Genomic DNA, 15,986 nt, shown 5'->3' on the forward strand with positions numbered 1-15,986 from the left:
ACAATCCACTGGCCCCTCCCACACCTCCACACCTGTCCAGACAGTCCACTGACCCCTCAAGCCTCCCTTCAGACACGCCAGCCCACCCCATCTCATCGCGGACCTTCACCCCTGCAGCGCCACCTGCTGGAATGCCCTCCCTAAGGAACACTGCATGGCTGACTCACTCCTTCCGCTGCCTCCCTGTCCTGAGCGCCCACTCCTGCAGTTTCCCCATCTTCTCCTTTCTCTGCTGGATCTTTGCCGGGTGAAACTCACTTCTCGGCTCCTGCGCTCTGGTTCGTCTCCCACAGGACCAGTTCAGTCTATCCTATCTAAACCGGTTCCCTCCCTGCTGCCTCCCAGGACCTCGGGCAGGTTAGCACCTAAGAGGCGCTCAGAAAACACTTTTGAAAGGCAGAATAAAGTGGAAACAGCAAAAAGAAACAGAGACGGAAAATATATCCATTGCAGCTTGGATCTGAACTGTCCCTGCCTATCTAGAGCCATACCACCCCAAATGTGCCTGATCTCACGTGAAATGTCACCCAGAAGCTCACATGTCAAAGACTTGGTTCCCCATGCAGAGGTGGGACCTCTGGTAATGCAGTCACAAGGGCTCTGACCCCATCAACGGATCAACCCATGATAAATCCACAGCTTTCGAAGCACGCTGGGAAGCGGTAGAAACTTAGAGAGGGTGGGGCCTGGTTGGAGGAAGTAGATCATCAGAGATCTGCCCTTGAAGGGTGTGTTGCTCCAGATAACTTCCTCTTGGTTTTCTCTCTGCTTCTGGCTCCAGTGAGGGGAGCAGCTGAGTACCACAACATACCCTAGTGGGATGCTGCACCTTGAAGTGGGCCAGAAACAATGGAGACGAATGACCATGGACTGAGACCGGAAACCAAAGTAAACCTTCCCTCCTTCAAGCTGCTATCCTCTGGTGTTTTGTCATAGCAATGGTAGCTGTCTGTCAGAGTTTATTTTTAACACGGAGCCTGGGTCCCTGGAGCACCCACACACACACATCTTTTCCTTACCTTACGGAAAGACATAGCCATCTCTGCACGGCATACCCACAAGCAGGCAGAGTGGAAATACCATCCAAACCCCGAGGGCCTCCTTTAAAGCTCCTCTGACGCCTGCTCCAGTGACTCAGCTCTGCAAAGAAAGTTTTCCTACTAATTAGCATCACCTTCCCTGGCCCAGCAGATTTCACAGCCCAGCCACTTCAGGGTGGCACCTCAGAGTGGTGGGATACCCTTTCCCCCTCAAAGGTGGCTGTGAGAACAGTCTATGAATGCATTAAGCAGGATGTAGAGAGAGCCTTCTGAAGGCGGAGTGTGGAAAGAAATGCCACTTGTGGGGGAGGGGACCCTCACACTGAAAACAGGGCCTGGAGTGTGTGGAGAAGCTGTGGGTCCTGTGGCCAGGGTCTCTAACCTTACCTTGCAGGTTTAGCTCTGCCCTGGTGAGTAAGGCTGAAACAGATTGGCCACCACCCAGGACCTCACCTAGGGATGAGAGGCTCCAGATTCCACCAACATAGCAAAGAGAACTCAGACCCAAACTAAGAAACAGGGCACCTAGGACACCCAGCAAACTGTTCTAGAACAGAGGGCAATCTCTAGGCCAGGCATTTTGTCCTCATAGCCAGGGACTCCCTGTCCGTGGGCCATCTGAGGCTGCAAGACAACTGTGGTCAGACCCAGATGAGAGCTGGCCAGACCCCTATGCTGACTCTGTTGGCCTTGTGTGCAAACCTTGGCTCTAGAAGAATTTAGGAGGCTTGGCAGTGTCCGTCTGTAAGTCACGTGGCTGTCCCTACCCAGGACCTGTCAGACACTTGAGAGTCACAGTGGACAGGAGCAGAATCCCAGCCCTGCCTCTGGAGTGGCCCGAAACCAAAGTGCGGTGACTGGGTACCTGTCTTTGACACCAAAGAGAGGGGAAGGACCAGAAGACCAGGTACCTCAACACTTCCAGCTTCAGAATCCAAACACTGCCAAAACTACACAATGAGGAACATGTCAAGATTTCACATGAAAACAAGCCTGACTCCGACCTTCACACTTGGTCCCATCCTGTCCCAATGCCTCAATGTACCCAGGTGAGACACTGTTATGTAACCAGAGCCTGTCTCCATGGGGGAGCTAATGGCTGTCAACACCTCAGCTGTGGGCGTGGCATCCGTCCACATCCTTTTAGGAGGATCAGGGACTCATCAGCAACACCCTCTGCTCAGCCAGCCCTGGGGACCAAGGCCTGATCCTTGTGCGGTCCACACAGTGAGAGGGAGAGAAATCGTGATATGTGAATTTGGCAGAAAAGAAACTGACAGTGGGTGATGCTGGTGACTTCCCAGAGAGTGACAGAGCCGGAGGAGGCAGAACACAGCCCCTTATGTGGAGGCCGGTGAAGTCTGTGACCCCGGCCACTCCAGAGGCCAAAGCAGAAGCATTGTCTATTCAGTGCCTGCCTGGGCTCCCGGGGGACTTCAGGGCCAACCTGGGCAATTCTGGGAGATTCTGTCTCAAAGTAAAAAGTGCAAAGAGGGTCGTGGGGTAGTATTCAGGGACACAGCGTTCCCGAGGCCTTAATACCTCAAAAGGTATTTTTAAATGTCCAGAGAAGGACTTGCAGAGGAGATGATACTAAATACAGAGCGTGGTGATTCAAGCCCAGAGAAGGGCTGGCCTGCACGTTCAGAGGTAGGGGCCATTCCACCAGCCTTGGAGAGAGCTGAGGACAGGCACACACTGCTGGACCACTCGGGAACCCACTTATGCCGGCATCGGGGCCTGGCCCCTGACTCCCTCGGCTGCCCCCAGCTCTCACTGTCTCCCCTCATGCCTCTTCAGCTGCCCTGCCTGCCTATACCACCCTCTCCTGGCTCTGGGCTGCAGGTCCACCCCCACCTCCCAGCTGAGGGATCACGGGGGCCGCCTCCCTGTTTCTTCTTTCCTGCCCTCGGTCCTGCAGCCCAGGAACCCTGTCGGATCTCTCACCTCTGCTCAGAGCCCAGCCCTGCCCGGCACCCTCACCCCTGCCTGTGATACAGACAAACACAAACACAGTATCTCTGGGCATTTCTTCCTTTTTGTCTTCACCAGCGTCACCAAAGACCAAGGGCAGTTGCTACTTCCTGGATCTCAGTCCCTAGAGACAATGGTTTTCAAACCCACCTCCAGAGCCCTGACCCAACCACTTCCCGGGTGGGGTGGCCACCCCAGCACACAGTTCCTGTGCCGTGTGCATTAGAACCAGGCACCAGGTGGCAAGGGATGGTCCCTGTGACCCGGAGACTGCTAAGATTCCTCAAACCAGCCAGTTCCATGTCTGCCCACTCACGTGTCCTCCCTCACACAGAAGCCACAGGGAAAGGCCCTGATACAGGCCGCCTAGCCTCCCTGGCATCTCCCTGTGCCCCTCCCCTGGAATGACATGCTCTCTACCCCCGACATGCATGACAGGCTGACATACTGTCCTCACACGCTTCAGTAAGGGTCAAGCCTTCACTCATTTATTTCATGGTGGAACCCATGGCCTCACACATGCCAGGCAGGGACTCTCTCTACCCCGAGCTTTGCTTCCAGACTTCTTTTTACTTTTCATCTTCAGACAGTCCAGGTGGGCCCTGAACTTGTGATCCCCCTGCCTCAGCCTCCAGTGTCCCTGGAATTACAAGCCTGTATGACCAGGCCCAGCTTAAACCTGTATTTTAAACACCTCTTTACCCATCTCTAAAAGCCATACTACCAAATGATAGGTTACACAGCCGTTTGCTTGTGATCTTTCTGCCCCCTGCCCATGTGCAACCCTTTGAAAACAGGAAGCTTCCCAGAAGCACCCTGTCCGGGACAGAGTCAGGCCCACGCTGGCCCAAATGCACCAGCCGGATACCTGTGCACATAGCCTCTACCACTTTACCCTGGGGTTCTGCTTGGAAACAGATTCATCCTGTGAGGATCACTGTCCATCAACCGTCTTTTATGTCGAATCAAATGGACGAGCAGGTGCTGTGGGGCTCATGTCCCCACCATAAAACAGCCCCACGAAGTTTTTAACTTGCTTTTCAGAAAGAAAAAAAAAACTCACCGTTTACCTAAATGACGAGTAAATATCCAGGCTTGGCTGGAAATAGATTTAAAGTCACCAACTAGCCTTGCTTAAAAGGAAAAAAAAAGGAGGGTAGAGATGGAGATGGGGGAGGAGAGACTGAGTACAGATGGGGGAGAGAGGAGGAGAAGGAAGAGGGGAGGCGGAGGGACTAGCCCCCGAGGCCAGGTGACTGTGTAGCACCTACTGTCTGAGCACACTCCATACCCGGGGCCCAGAAAGGAACACCTGCCACCTGCCCCCAGTGCCAGGTCCAGTTAGCAGGTGGCTTGAGTTTGTCTAAAAAGAGAACACAATAGGAAGCATCTTGCTTTGCAAGTTTAAGGGCATAACACATGTGGGGGGGTGGTCATCCACCAAGGCACTGGGGACAGAATTCCAGGGGAGAGGGACCCATGAGAACACAGCCAGACTTCCTTCCTCCGGCCTCAGCTGGTGATCTACACCCCCCCCCCGCCCCCGGCAGAGTTCACGGGGAAAGAAAATGGAGGGGGCACCAGAAGCGGACCCCCAACACCCTGAATCTCATGTACAGAAGACCTGAGTGGCCCTACCCACTCTCCACAGTCCTCAACACAACAGCAGCCTTGTCAGGGAAGTGCGGGCTGGACCACTGATGGAGAGCCCTGCTGCAGAGCAATCCATCCATCCCCGATGAAGTTCTAACAGGAGCAGAATAGGCCGGGGTGGTGATAAGTCACCGTCACTTGTATTGGCTGACATCGCTGGCCACAGAACGCTGCTTTGACATCGCTGGCCACAGAACACTGCTCTCCTCTGTCTCTCTGACAGCCCTGCTTGTTCATCTCAGGATCAGTTCTGGGGTTGGATCCACTGAAGTAAATCCATCTCCCCTCACAAGCGAGTCCCCAGGAAGACACATGATCCTGTGGCCACTCAGAGAAAGCCAGCTCAGGACCACTGGGGGCACCCTGTGGAAAGGAGAAGCTCTCTGCCTTGAATATGTCCCAGGCACATGGGGGATCGATGCTGCCAGTGGCTAGGCCAGGGGCCCACACCTCTGTGAGTTCAAGGCTGGCCTGATTTATATAGTGAGTTCCAGGCTAGCCAGGGCTGAGACCCTATTTCACAAATAAAATAAAAGGGGCTGGAGAGATGGCTCAGGGGTTAAGAGCACATGTTGTGCCAGGCAGCAGTGGCACACCTTTAATCCCAGCACTCGGGAGGCAGAGCCAGGCAGATCTCTGTGAGTTCGAGGCCAGCCTGGTCTACAGAACAAGATCCAGGACAGGCACCAAAGCTACACAGAGAAACCCTGTCCAAAATAAAAAAAATAAAAAATAAAAAAGCACCTGTTGCTCTTCCAGTGGACCCCAGTTCTGTTCCCAGCACCCACATGGTGCCTCATCATTTATTCCGGGGATCCCATCCCTTCTGGTACATATACAAATATGGAGGCAAACACACTCCTATAGAGATAAAATGTCTTAATTGTTTTCAATTTTATAAAAAGGGGAAGAGGAGGAACCAGGGCTTCCAACACTGTATTCTCAAGAACATCACCTTCCCGGAATCTCTATAGAAGAGACCCCTGTACCCAGAGATGCCAGGGAGTGACTACACATCCCATCAGGGCAGCCCACAGTGAGACTAGTGGTCATGGGTCCCAGACTTGGCCCAAGGATGGAGCTTATTCTGGGGTGCCAGCTCTCTTCTAGGCTCCCAGCTTATTCTGGGCTTCAGATAGACCCCAGCCTCAGTGCCACTGCCATGCTCAACTGGGAGTGGATTGGTACCTTCAGTTTCTGCCTCTGAGGGAGACGCAGCACTCCAGTGTGCCCAGGACCCACAGGGTCCCCACAGTGCTTCATCGGGGTTCACTTCCTCATGCTAACACCAGCAAAGCAGCAAGGAAACCAGAACGAGTGCATTTGGCATCTCTGCCTGCAACCAGAACAGAAGCACTCCAGCTATTAGGCCAACTCCCTCCACAGGGGAGGTAACGAGGAAAGGGCTACCTACTGGCATGTGATCTTTGGGGGTTATTTGGACTTTTTTTCTTTCAGATTTAAGTTTAGTTGATTGGTTGTGTTTTCCAGACAGGGTCTCATGTAGCCTTGAACTTGTTATGTTGGTGAACTCCTGATCCTCCTGCCTCACAGAGAGCCACCATACTCAGCTGAAGTCCAGTTCTTAAAAACAGACCCTGCCTGCCCGACATCGGTGACGCAATGAGGTAAATCATGTGACAGACCCAGCAATGTGGTCCTCAGGAAATGCTCACGGAGTAGCAGATCCCCCACTGTTCTTAACTGTCCATCAAGGAGCAGACAGCCACAGCGGCAGGTCTGCTCACCCAACAGCAAACAGGCGGGGAGGGGGAGGGGAGGGCCGGTTCTGCTTCAGCTGAGTTTTCATGGCGCCACCGCCACCGCCACCGTGAAGGCTTTCACACATGCTCCATCTGCCTGCGCCCCAGCTGCTAATTGCCAGTGCATGTTCGCACCTCAGTAGCAGACTTGGCAAAGCAGCTGGAGAGCTTTTCATTAGCCTTTAGGAGACAAGCTGCTCCGCCTCATTACTCAGCCCCCAGGCTCCATCCTCCTTTCTCCGTGGTGACAGTCAGAGTCCAGGCTCGGGTCACCTTCCAAGACGCTCCCTTCAGACCCGGGGAGACATGGATTCCTGGCTGTCTCTCCTCTATGAGGCAAAGCATGATGGTATGAAAGGCTGGGTGGCTCTCTGTCTGCCACGCATGGCCTGTGTGGCCTTGAGCTGGTTATTTAACTCCTCTGAGCAGTTTTTTCTTGTGTGGAAAATGGAGATGATATTGGCTAGGTCTGTAGCTTGGTTGGCAGAGTGCTTGCCTAGTATGTATGAAGTTCTAGGTTCGATCCCCAGCGTTGCATAAACAGGATGTAGTGGTTAAGGTGTGCTTGTAATCTTAGCAATTGAGAGGTCAAGGTAGGAGATCTGGGGTCAGCCTGGGCTGATGAGATCCTGTCTGCCCTTCCCCTAAAAAAAGGAAAAGAAGGAAGGGGGCGCTGAGACTCTTCCCACCAAGGACCAAGTGAGGACATGAAGGAAAAGAAGTGAGATGCACAGGAAAGTGTCTAAGAAAGTAGCGATTCTATTCAAAACTACCATTTTAGGAAGGACCACTGTGTTCCTAAGTATCCAAACCCCAACAACAACAACAACTGCTTTATGGGGACAAAAATTATGATGAGGGAGGTAACTGGAAGCGAAGCCGGTTTTAAGTTCATGAAATTGTAAAGACCAGGGTCGTGCCAGCCTCACACAGACAGGCTGCACCATGCCATGAAGAGTCCCTTTCTAGTTTACAGCTCCCATTATATCATCTCACTCCTGCATTCTCCGCGGTGATTACTGACAGCTCAAGACTCTCTTCATGGTGACATGGCTGCCGCAGGCCCAGACTCTCGTCGTCTCAAGACCAAGTCCAACAGGAAAGCCCAAGAGCTAAAATCTGCTCTGACAGGAACAGCTTAACCATGTGCCCAGCCCTGAGCCAATGAGACCCCGGGTTGTGGTCTGAAAGCAGGTAAGGGATAAAACCCAATGGAGCCCACAGTGTCTCTCTACCGCCCTCTGTGGAGAGAAGTGGATATAGCACTAAGTGTAAAGGCTGGGTGTTGAAAGGAATTCTGTTCTGGATCAGAATGAAGGCTTTAACTGGCTCGCGCCTGCCTGGCAGGAGCTGCAGAGAGAAAACCATAGCTGCGGCCAGGAACAGAGGGAACCGGTAAGAAAGCCTTTAGCCCACCTTTGCCTGCCCTTCCGCCTTCACAGACGTGACAGAAACCACAGCAGGGGCACCTAAGCGATGCAATCCCCAAAGGTCAGTTCCCCTGGGGCAGAGAATTCTGTTTGGATGCATCTTATTTGCCAAAGACAGATGGGCAGGAAGCTGGGTCTTCAGAGTAACCATGTTGGGAAGCAATAGGACGTAGAAGGAAGGAAGGTTGTGGAATCTTCCCTTAGCAGAGATTATAGTAGTTCTCATGAGACCCCCATTTAGATCCAATGAGAGTGAATTGCTATAAAGAGCAGGCCTGTGCCACCCCCACCCCCTACCTCCTCACCACATGATCTCCCCCTCTTCCACATACAACCAGCATGATGCCATCCACCCAAATGCGACCTAGCCAAGGAGATTTCTCCCCTGAGTACAGCCCGCAGTGGAACCATGCCCTTGAACCTCCACAACTGTGAGTCAAATCATTTCTTTTCATGCCATGAGACCCAGCCTCGGGGAATTCTCTTATAGTGACAGAAAGCAGGCTCGTACACCCAGCTCTGTGGATACACCCATCATCCCTAGTTCCTAGACGTGGTCAGCACAGGCCTGTAGCCAGCACGTGAGTGCATAGAGTCAGGCAGCTAGAGGCAGGAAGCCATTGCTGAGGCTGAGGTGGGTCTCTCATGGCCAGACTGCTAGGTGCATAGGCCCAGTCTGGAATGTTCTTCCTGACTGTGTGAGTCAGCTTCCCACACCATGACGAAACACCTCAGATCGGCTTGGAGGAGGAAAGGTTTCTCTGGCCGTGATTTCAGAAGTTTCCATCGACGCTGCTTGGCCCGCCACTTTGAGCCTGTAGCAAAGCCATGGCCAGAAAGGGGGGTGGGGGGTCTGCTCACTGCAAGGCAAAAAGAACAGGGAGAATGGAGGAAGACAATAGAGGGAAGAGAACAGAGACAGTCAAAGATGCAGAGGAGATTTCTGCCCATGGTGGCTTATGCCTAGATTCCCAGCACTCCTGAAGCTGAGACAGGAGAATTGCTGAGAGTTTGAGGCCAGCTGGGACTATATGGTGAGTCTCTGACCATTCTGAGATTTGTCCAAAACAATAACAAAATCTAGTATCTTCCACCAGCAGCTCCAGGGGCAGCTGAGTCTCGACAGCCACTTAGCAATCCCAGGGTTCAGTATCCCAGTCACTGGCTGCTGTCCTGCCTGCTGAAGCTTCTCAGGGGGGTGGTCCTCCTTAGACTAGAAAAACACCCCCTCCTACCTCTGACTCCTCCCCGGAGTGGGGATGTGCGGGATGCATGAGGAGAGCCCACGGTGCTTGGCCGTGTCTAAAGTTTCTCCTCCCCTCCACCTCCCTGTGCTTGCCCTGGTTTATAGAATCCCAGCAAGATGGCGGGGTTGCTTGTGAATACTCCTCCGGCTTCTGTGCTGGCTAGTTTTATGTCAACTTGACACAAGCTAAAGTCATCTGAGAGGAGAGAACCTCAATTGAGAAAATGTCTCCTGGGGCTGGAGATGGCTTAGCTGAGAGCACCGTCTGCTCTTCCAGAGAACCGGAGTTCAATTCCCAGTACCCACACGGCAGCTCACACCTATCTGTAACTCTAGTTCCAGGGGATCTGACACCCTCACACAGACATAGATGGAAGCAAAACACCGATGAATATAAAATAAAAATAAAATACATAGAAAGAAAAAAGAAAATGTGTCTGTAAGATCAGGCCATAGGCAAGCCCATAGGGCATTTTCTAATTGGTGATTGATGGAGGAGGGCCAGTCTATTGTGGGTGGTGCCATCCCTGGGCTGGTGGTCCTGGGTTCTATAAGAAAGTAGGTTGCTGGGTGGTGGTGGTGCATGACTTTAATCCCAGCACTTGGGAGGCAGAGGCAGGTGGATCTCTGTGAGTTCGAGGCCAGCCTGGGCTACAGAGTGAGTTCCAGGACAGCCAGAGCTACACAGAGAAACCCTGTCTTGAAAAACCAAAAAAAAAAAAAAAAGGAGGCTGAGCAAGCCCCCTCCATGGCCTCTGCATCAGCTCCTGCTTCCAGGTTCCTGCCCTGCTTGAGTTCCTGTCCTGGTTTCTTTCTGTGATGTGGAAGTGTAAGCCAAATAAACCCTTTTCTCCCAAACTTGCTTGGTGTTTTGTCGCAGCAATAGAAACCCAAACTAAGACATCTTTTTTTTTTTTTTTCTTTTCAAGACAGGGTTTCTCTGTGTCCTTTGTGCCTTTCCTGGAACTCACTCTGTAGCCCAGGCTGGCCTCAAACTCACAGAGATCCGCCCGCCTCTGCCTCCCTAGTGCTGGGATTAAAGGCGTGCGCCACCACGGCCTAGCTCAAGACATTTTCTTTGGCCCATACTGATTTACATGCATGTTCCTGTGCCTCCCTCTTTAGTGCACATACACTAATGGATCTGGACAGCTCACTGGCTTCCCCTGCTGAGCCATTGCGACAAGTCTGTTCCTTGTACTTCATCGCCATCTACTGGTCATTTTCAAAATTACAACCTGGGATCAAAGCTGGCTTTCTCAAACCACCTGCTTGTAAATAGCCAGATTCTGTTTAATGACTTAAAGAAGTAGGAGCTGTTTGTGGTTTTCTTTTGTTTTGTTTGAGACAAGGCTTCTATGTGTAGCCCTGGATGTCCTGGAACTCGTCCTGTAGAATAGGCTGGCCTCAGGGATTCTCCTGTCTCTGCCTCCTGAGTTAGGATTAAAATTGTGTGCCACCACCACCTGGTTTATTTGTGCTTTTGTTTTTTGATTTCTATTTTTGAGAGAGCTTCTCAAGTAGTCCAGAATGAGGAGTAATACTGTGGATGATTGATTGACAAATAAAACACTGATTGGCCAGTAGCCAGACAGGAAGTATAGGCAGGACAAAGAGAGAGGAGAGGTCTAGGAAGTGGAAGGCTGAGGCAGAGAGACACTGCCAGCCTCCACGATGAGGAGAAGGATGTAAAGTACCGGGAAGCCACGAGCCATGTGGCAAAGTGTAGATGAATAGAAATGGGTTAATTTAAGATAGAAGAATTAGATAACAAGAAGCCTGCCGCGGCCATACAGTTTGTAAGCAATATAAGTCTCTGTGTTTATTTGTTTGGGTCTGAGTGGCTGCAGGACTGGTGGGTGACAGAGATTTGTCCTGATCGTGGGCCAGGCAGGACTGGAGAGAAATCCAGCTACGGGGTGACCTTGGACTTCTGAGCTTCCTGCCCCCACCTCCCTATGCTGTGATTCCAGATGTGTGCGCCACACCCAGTTTAAGTACTTTAAAACCCCTGCATATCTGGGAGGTGTTCTCTCTTAGCTCCATATTTCCCATGTTTTTTTTGTGTGTGCCTTCTGCAAGGGCAGGGGACAGTTGGGCTGTCACTCACAAGCATTCCACATCCACGGTTATCTTCCTTCCAACAGGTTCCTGCCTTCATTAGAAGTCAGCCCCACACGAGGACTGTGCAAGCTTTTCCCAGCTCTGCAGAGGCCTGATGCTTCTCCACGCTATTCTTCAAATACCACCCCTGGAGTCTGACTTTCGCCCCCTTACAAAAGATACCACGAATCTGCCCACCCTGCCCCTCATTATCCCATTCAATTCCTCCTTGTTTACTGTTTCATATCTGTTACCCCAGCAGAAAGCCGGCCCCAACTCTCTCTGCATCTAATCTGACCATTACTCTCACACTTCATGGCAGGGTTTATCTTTCCCAGTACCCATTTTTAACCAGGTATGATGCCACAAGCCAGCACAAGCAAGCACAAGATGGGGAGTTAAGGTTGTCTTCAGCTGCAGGTCTAATTCAAGACCAACCTTGAATTCAAGGTCACAGAAGACCCTGTCTCAAAAAAAAAAAAAATAGATGGCTGGAGACATGGCTCAGTGGTTATGAGCACTGGTTGTTCTTGCAAGGACCTGGGTTCAATTCCCAGCACCCACACAGTGGCTCACAACCATCTGTAACTCCAGACTCAGGGGATGCAATTATTTCTTCTGGCCTCTGCTTGCACCAGGTACAAACGTGGTACAGAGACAAGCATGCAAGCAAAACACTCACACACGTAAAATAAAATTAAAAACTCAGAGGACCTGGGCTCAATTCCCAGCACCCAATGGCAGCTCACAACTGTCTGTAACTCCAGTTGCAGGGGATCTGATGCCTTCACACCAATGCACATAAAATAAATTTAAAAAGGCCAGGTGGTGGTGGTGCACGCCTTTAATCCCAACACATGGGAGGCAGAGCCAGGCGGATCTCTCTGAATTTGAGGCCAGCCTGGGCTACAGAGTGAGTTCCAGGAAAGGTTCATAGCTACACAGAGAAACCCTGTCTTGAAAAACAAAAAAAGAAAGAAAGAAAGAAAGAAAGAAAGAAAGAAAGAAAGAAAGAAAGAAAGAAAGAAAGAAAGAAAGAAGAAAAGAAGGAGGAGGAAGAGGAGAGACTTCCTCTTCCTCTGGGCATGATGATACATTTCTTTAATCATAACACTCTAGAGCCAGATGGATCTGAGTTTCAGGCCAGCCAGGGCTTATATAGTGAGACCCTGTCCCCCCCGCCCCCCCCCCAAAAAAAAGAAGAAGTCGCAATGACACCCACTGTTTGCTTGGCACATTAGCTAAAACACAGTCTTTCATTTAAAGAGCCAGCTGGGAGTCAGAGGAAAGAGATCAGGCCAAGGTGAACAGGATAGGCAGAAACTGCAGCTGGATGGGATTCGAGAGAAAGCAGGTGAGCTGTCTGAAAAATGATGTACACCCTGGACACATTGGCATAGGATGAATACACAGCGACCTCCTACAGTCAGCCCCCCACCCACATACCTGATTCAGGACCCTCCTACACTTCTGATCACAGCCACTGCCTGCCTGGCTCCCTCAGAAACCACCTCAACAAATGGGAGAGGGGGGCACACAGGGTAAATAAAGTCTGTTAGACTCCCCGAAGCCACCCCGAACCTGCCAGTCTTCCTGGGCAGGAATTGTGCCCTCAGCAGCTGCCTCAGACATGTGTCTCTCACATTTCCTGTCTCGTGCTGAGCCTGGAGGTGGCTTAGCGGTTTTGACACCTAAAGAAAGCATGTGCTATCACCCACACTCACCCTCTGCTCCTGGCTACAGCAGGCGCCATTTCTACACGGTCTTAAGATGACAAGAGAGGCTGGTGACAAGGGACCTGCGAGCCACTGTCACCCTCAAGTGTCAGCTTTTCCTGACAGTCAACGAAGTGAATACCAGTGGCAGGTGGAGCCCCTCAGACCTAGGGACCCGAGGAAGAAGCCTGGGGGAAATCCACTGCTTCAAAGTGGCACTTGTCAGGAGACTGGGGAGCCTGGATCCCAAGACAAAGAAAGATTGTGCTCCCAGGGACTTCGGATAAAAATGAGGGAAACTGAGGCCCAGTTTGGGGTCTGAAGCATCTGGAACGGTGCTGACACAGAGAATGCCTTTTGTCTGCAGGCCCAGCATTTGTAATCTTGTTTTTCCTTGGGAAACTGAGGGGGGCAACATTTTTTCTTTGCTTGTTTTTTTTTTTTGTTGTTGTTGTTGTTGTTTGTTTGTTTTTGTTTGTTGTTTGTTTTCAGTAAGGTCTGCTTAGGCTGGTCTGGAGCCCCCCACCATCCGGCCTCAGCCAATGCTCCCTAATGTTGGGATCACAAGTGGGCACAACAAACCAGCTACTGTTTTGGGGGTTTGTTTCAGTTTTTTTTTTTGTTTGTTTGTTTTTTTTGAGACAGGATCTCACTATGTAGCCCTGGATGTCCCAGAACTCACTCTGTATCCCAGACTGGCCTCAGACTCACAGAGATCCACTTGCCTCTGCCTCCTGAGTGCTGGGATTAAAGCATGCACAACCACATCTGGCTGTGTGTGTGTGTGATTGTTATACCTGTGTTGAAGTCAGAGCACAGCTGTCTACAGCCAGTTCTCCCCTTCCGTCATGTGTGTCCTGAGATTGAACTCAAGTGGCCTAGGCTGGCGGCAAGTACCTCCGCCTACCGAGTCCTCCGCCTACCGAGCCCTCCGCCTACCGGGCCCTCAGCCTACCGGGCCCTCCGCCTACCGAGCCCCCCGCCTACCGGGCCATCTCACCAACCCTTCTGATATTTTTATTTTGAGACAGGGTCTCACTTCTTAATCAGACTGGCCGTGAACCCACTCTGTAGACCAGGCAGGCTTTGAACCTGTGATCCTCCTGCCTCAGCCTCTATGTATTGTTACACTTTTCATCTTTGAGAACTTAGGATCTTGCAGACTCAGAGGGGTTAGCCAGGCTGTGCAGACAGAAATCAACTCACTGGGAGTTGGCATTTCCCATGCAAACCGAACTGGAGCCCACAAAATAACCACATCTTTTGTGGGTTCCCATCATCCACCTCCCTAAAGTCACTATCACTCCAGAGTCACCAGGCAATGATTATCAGCCCTACACACCAGGCCCACCAGGTAGGTAGGCTCAGACCCTACACCTAAGAACCCACTAAAGTTCTTCAAACTACCCAGTTCTGGGGCTCCCCATGGAGGCTGCTATAAAGGTCCATGTTTTCCTGACTCAGCCTCCTGGCCCTGGCGCTCACCTGCAGCCTCTCCCAGGCAGAACAAGCCCTGTTCCCCTGAGAGCTGGGGTATTACCAGACATCTTCCAATAGCATCCTCATAACTAATTGTCTTAGTCAGGGTTTCTCTTGCTGAGAAGGAACACCACGACCAAAAAGCAAGTTGAGGAGGAAAGGGTTTGTTTGCCTTACACTTCCATATTTGCTGTTCATGACAGAAGGAAGTCAGGACAGGAGCTCAAACAGAGCAGGAACCTGGAAGCAGGAGCTGATGCAGAAGCCGCGGAAGAGTGCTGCTTCCTGGCTTGCTTCCTGTGACTTGCTCAGCCTGCTTTCTTATAGAACCCAGGACCACCAGCCCAGGGATGGCACCACACACTATGGCCTGGGCCCTCTCCCACTGATGCTAATTGAGAAAATGCCTTACAGCTGGATCTCATGGGGGAATTTCCTTAACTAAGGCTCCTTCCTCTCCAATGATGCCAGCTTGTGTCAAGTTCAAACACAAAAACAGCCCGTACGGAATCTTTTTCCTGTTGCTGTGATAAAATAAACCAACAAAAGTGACTTGATGGGGGAGGGTTTCTTCTGGCTTCCAGTTGGGGGATCCAGTCCATCACAGCAAGGAAGGCAAGGGGGTAGGAGCTTGAAGCAGCTGTCACGTGGAATCTGTGTGTCACGTGGAATCCGTGTGTCACGTGGAATCTGTGACCAGGAACAGACTGAGGTGAAAACATGCAGCACTCTGCTCCCATGCTCCACTTAACATGGAGCAAGATCCCAGGCAGGAAGTCACCACAAGCCCCTCCAAGGATTGTGTTGAAAGGCTGGGGACAGGGCGGGGCTGAGTTTATGGGATGCTTGCTTAATTTAGGAGCCATCTTTAAGAACATGATTATAAAACCATGAGAACAAAATTTAAGTCCCACCAAGGGCCTTGGAGAGGGCCAGGGCAGGTGAGAGGCCAGACTCTTGTGCACATTCACTTCTTAGAGACTCGGCCTCCACCGGAATATGGTTTGTGTGGTAGTTTGAATGTAATTGGCCCCCATAACCTCATAGAGAGCGGCACTATTAAGAGGTGTGGCTTTGTTGGAGTAGCTACAGCCTTGTTGGAGGAAGTGTGTCACTGGGGGTGGGGACAGGCTTTGATGTCTCCTATGCTCAGGATACTGCCCGGTGTCTCAGTCAACTTCCTGTTGCCTACAAGATGTAGGACTCTCAGCTCCTTCTCCAGCACCATGTCTGCCTGCACGCCACCATTCTCCCTGCCATGATGACAGTGGACTGAACCTCTGAAACTGTAAGCTGCCGCCTCAATTAAATTAAATGTTTTCCGTTATAAGAACTGCCATGGGTATGGCGTCTCTTCCCAGCAATAGAAACCCTAACTAGGACACAGGGAAAGGGAGGGTGAAACAGTGCATACGAGACACATCACTGGTGTGGACCTCACCAAAATTCTTAAACAGTGCCTTTCTAGTTTTGACTTTTCTTCTTTAATTTTTTGTTTGTTTGTTTGTTTGTTTTCAGACCAGGTTCCTCTGTGTAGCCCTGGCTCTTGTATAATATTAGAGGGACCAGCCTTAATATTATAC

Source organism: Peromyscus maniculatus, chromosome 4 (assembly GCF_049852395.1).
Source record: "Peromyscus maniculatus bairdii isolate BWxNUB_F1_BW_parent chromosome 4, HU_Pman_BW_mat_3.1, whole genome shotgun sequence".
In the NCBI taxonomy this organism is placed as follows: Eukaryota; Metazoa; Chordata; class Mammalia; order Rodentia; family Cricetidae; genus Peromyscus; species Peromyscus maniculatus.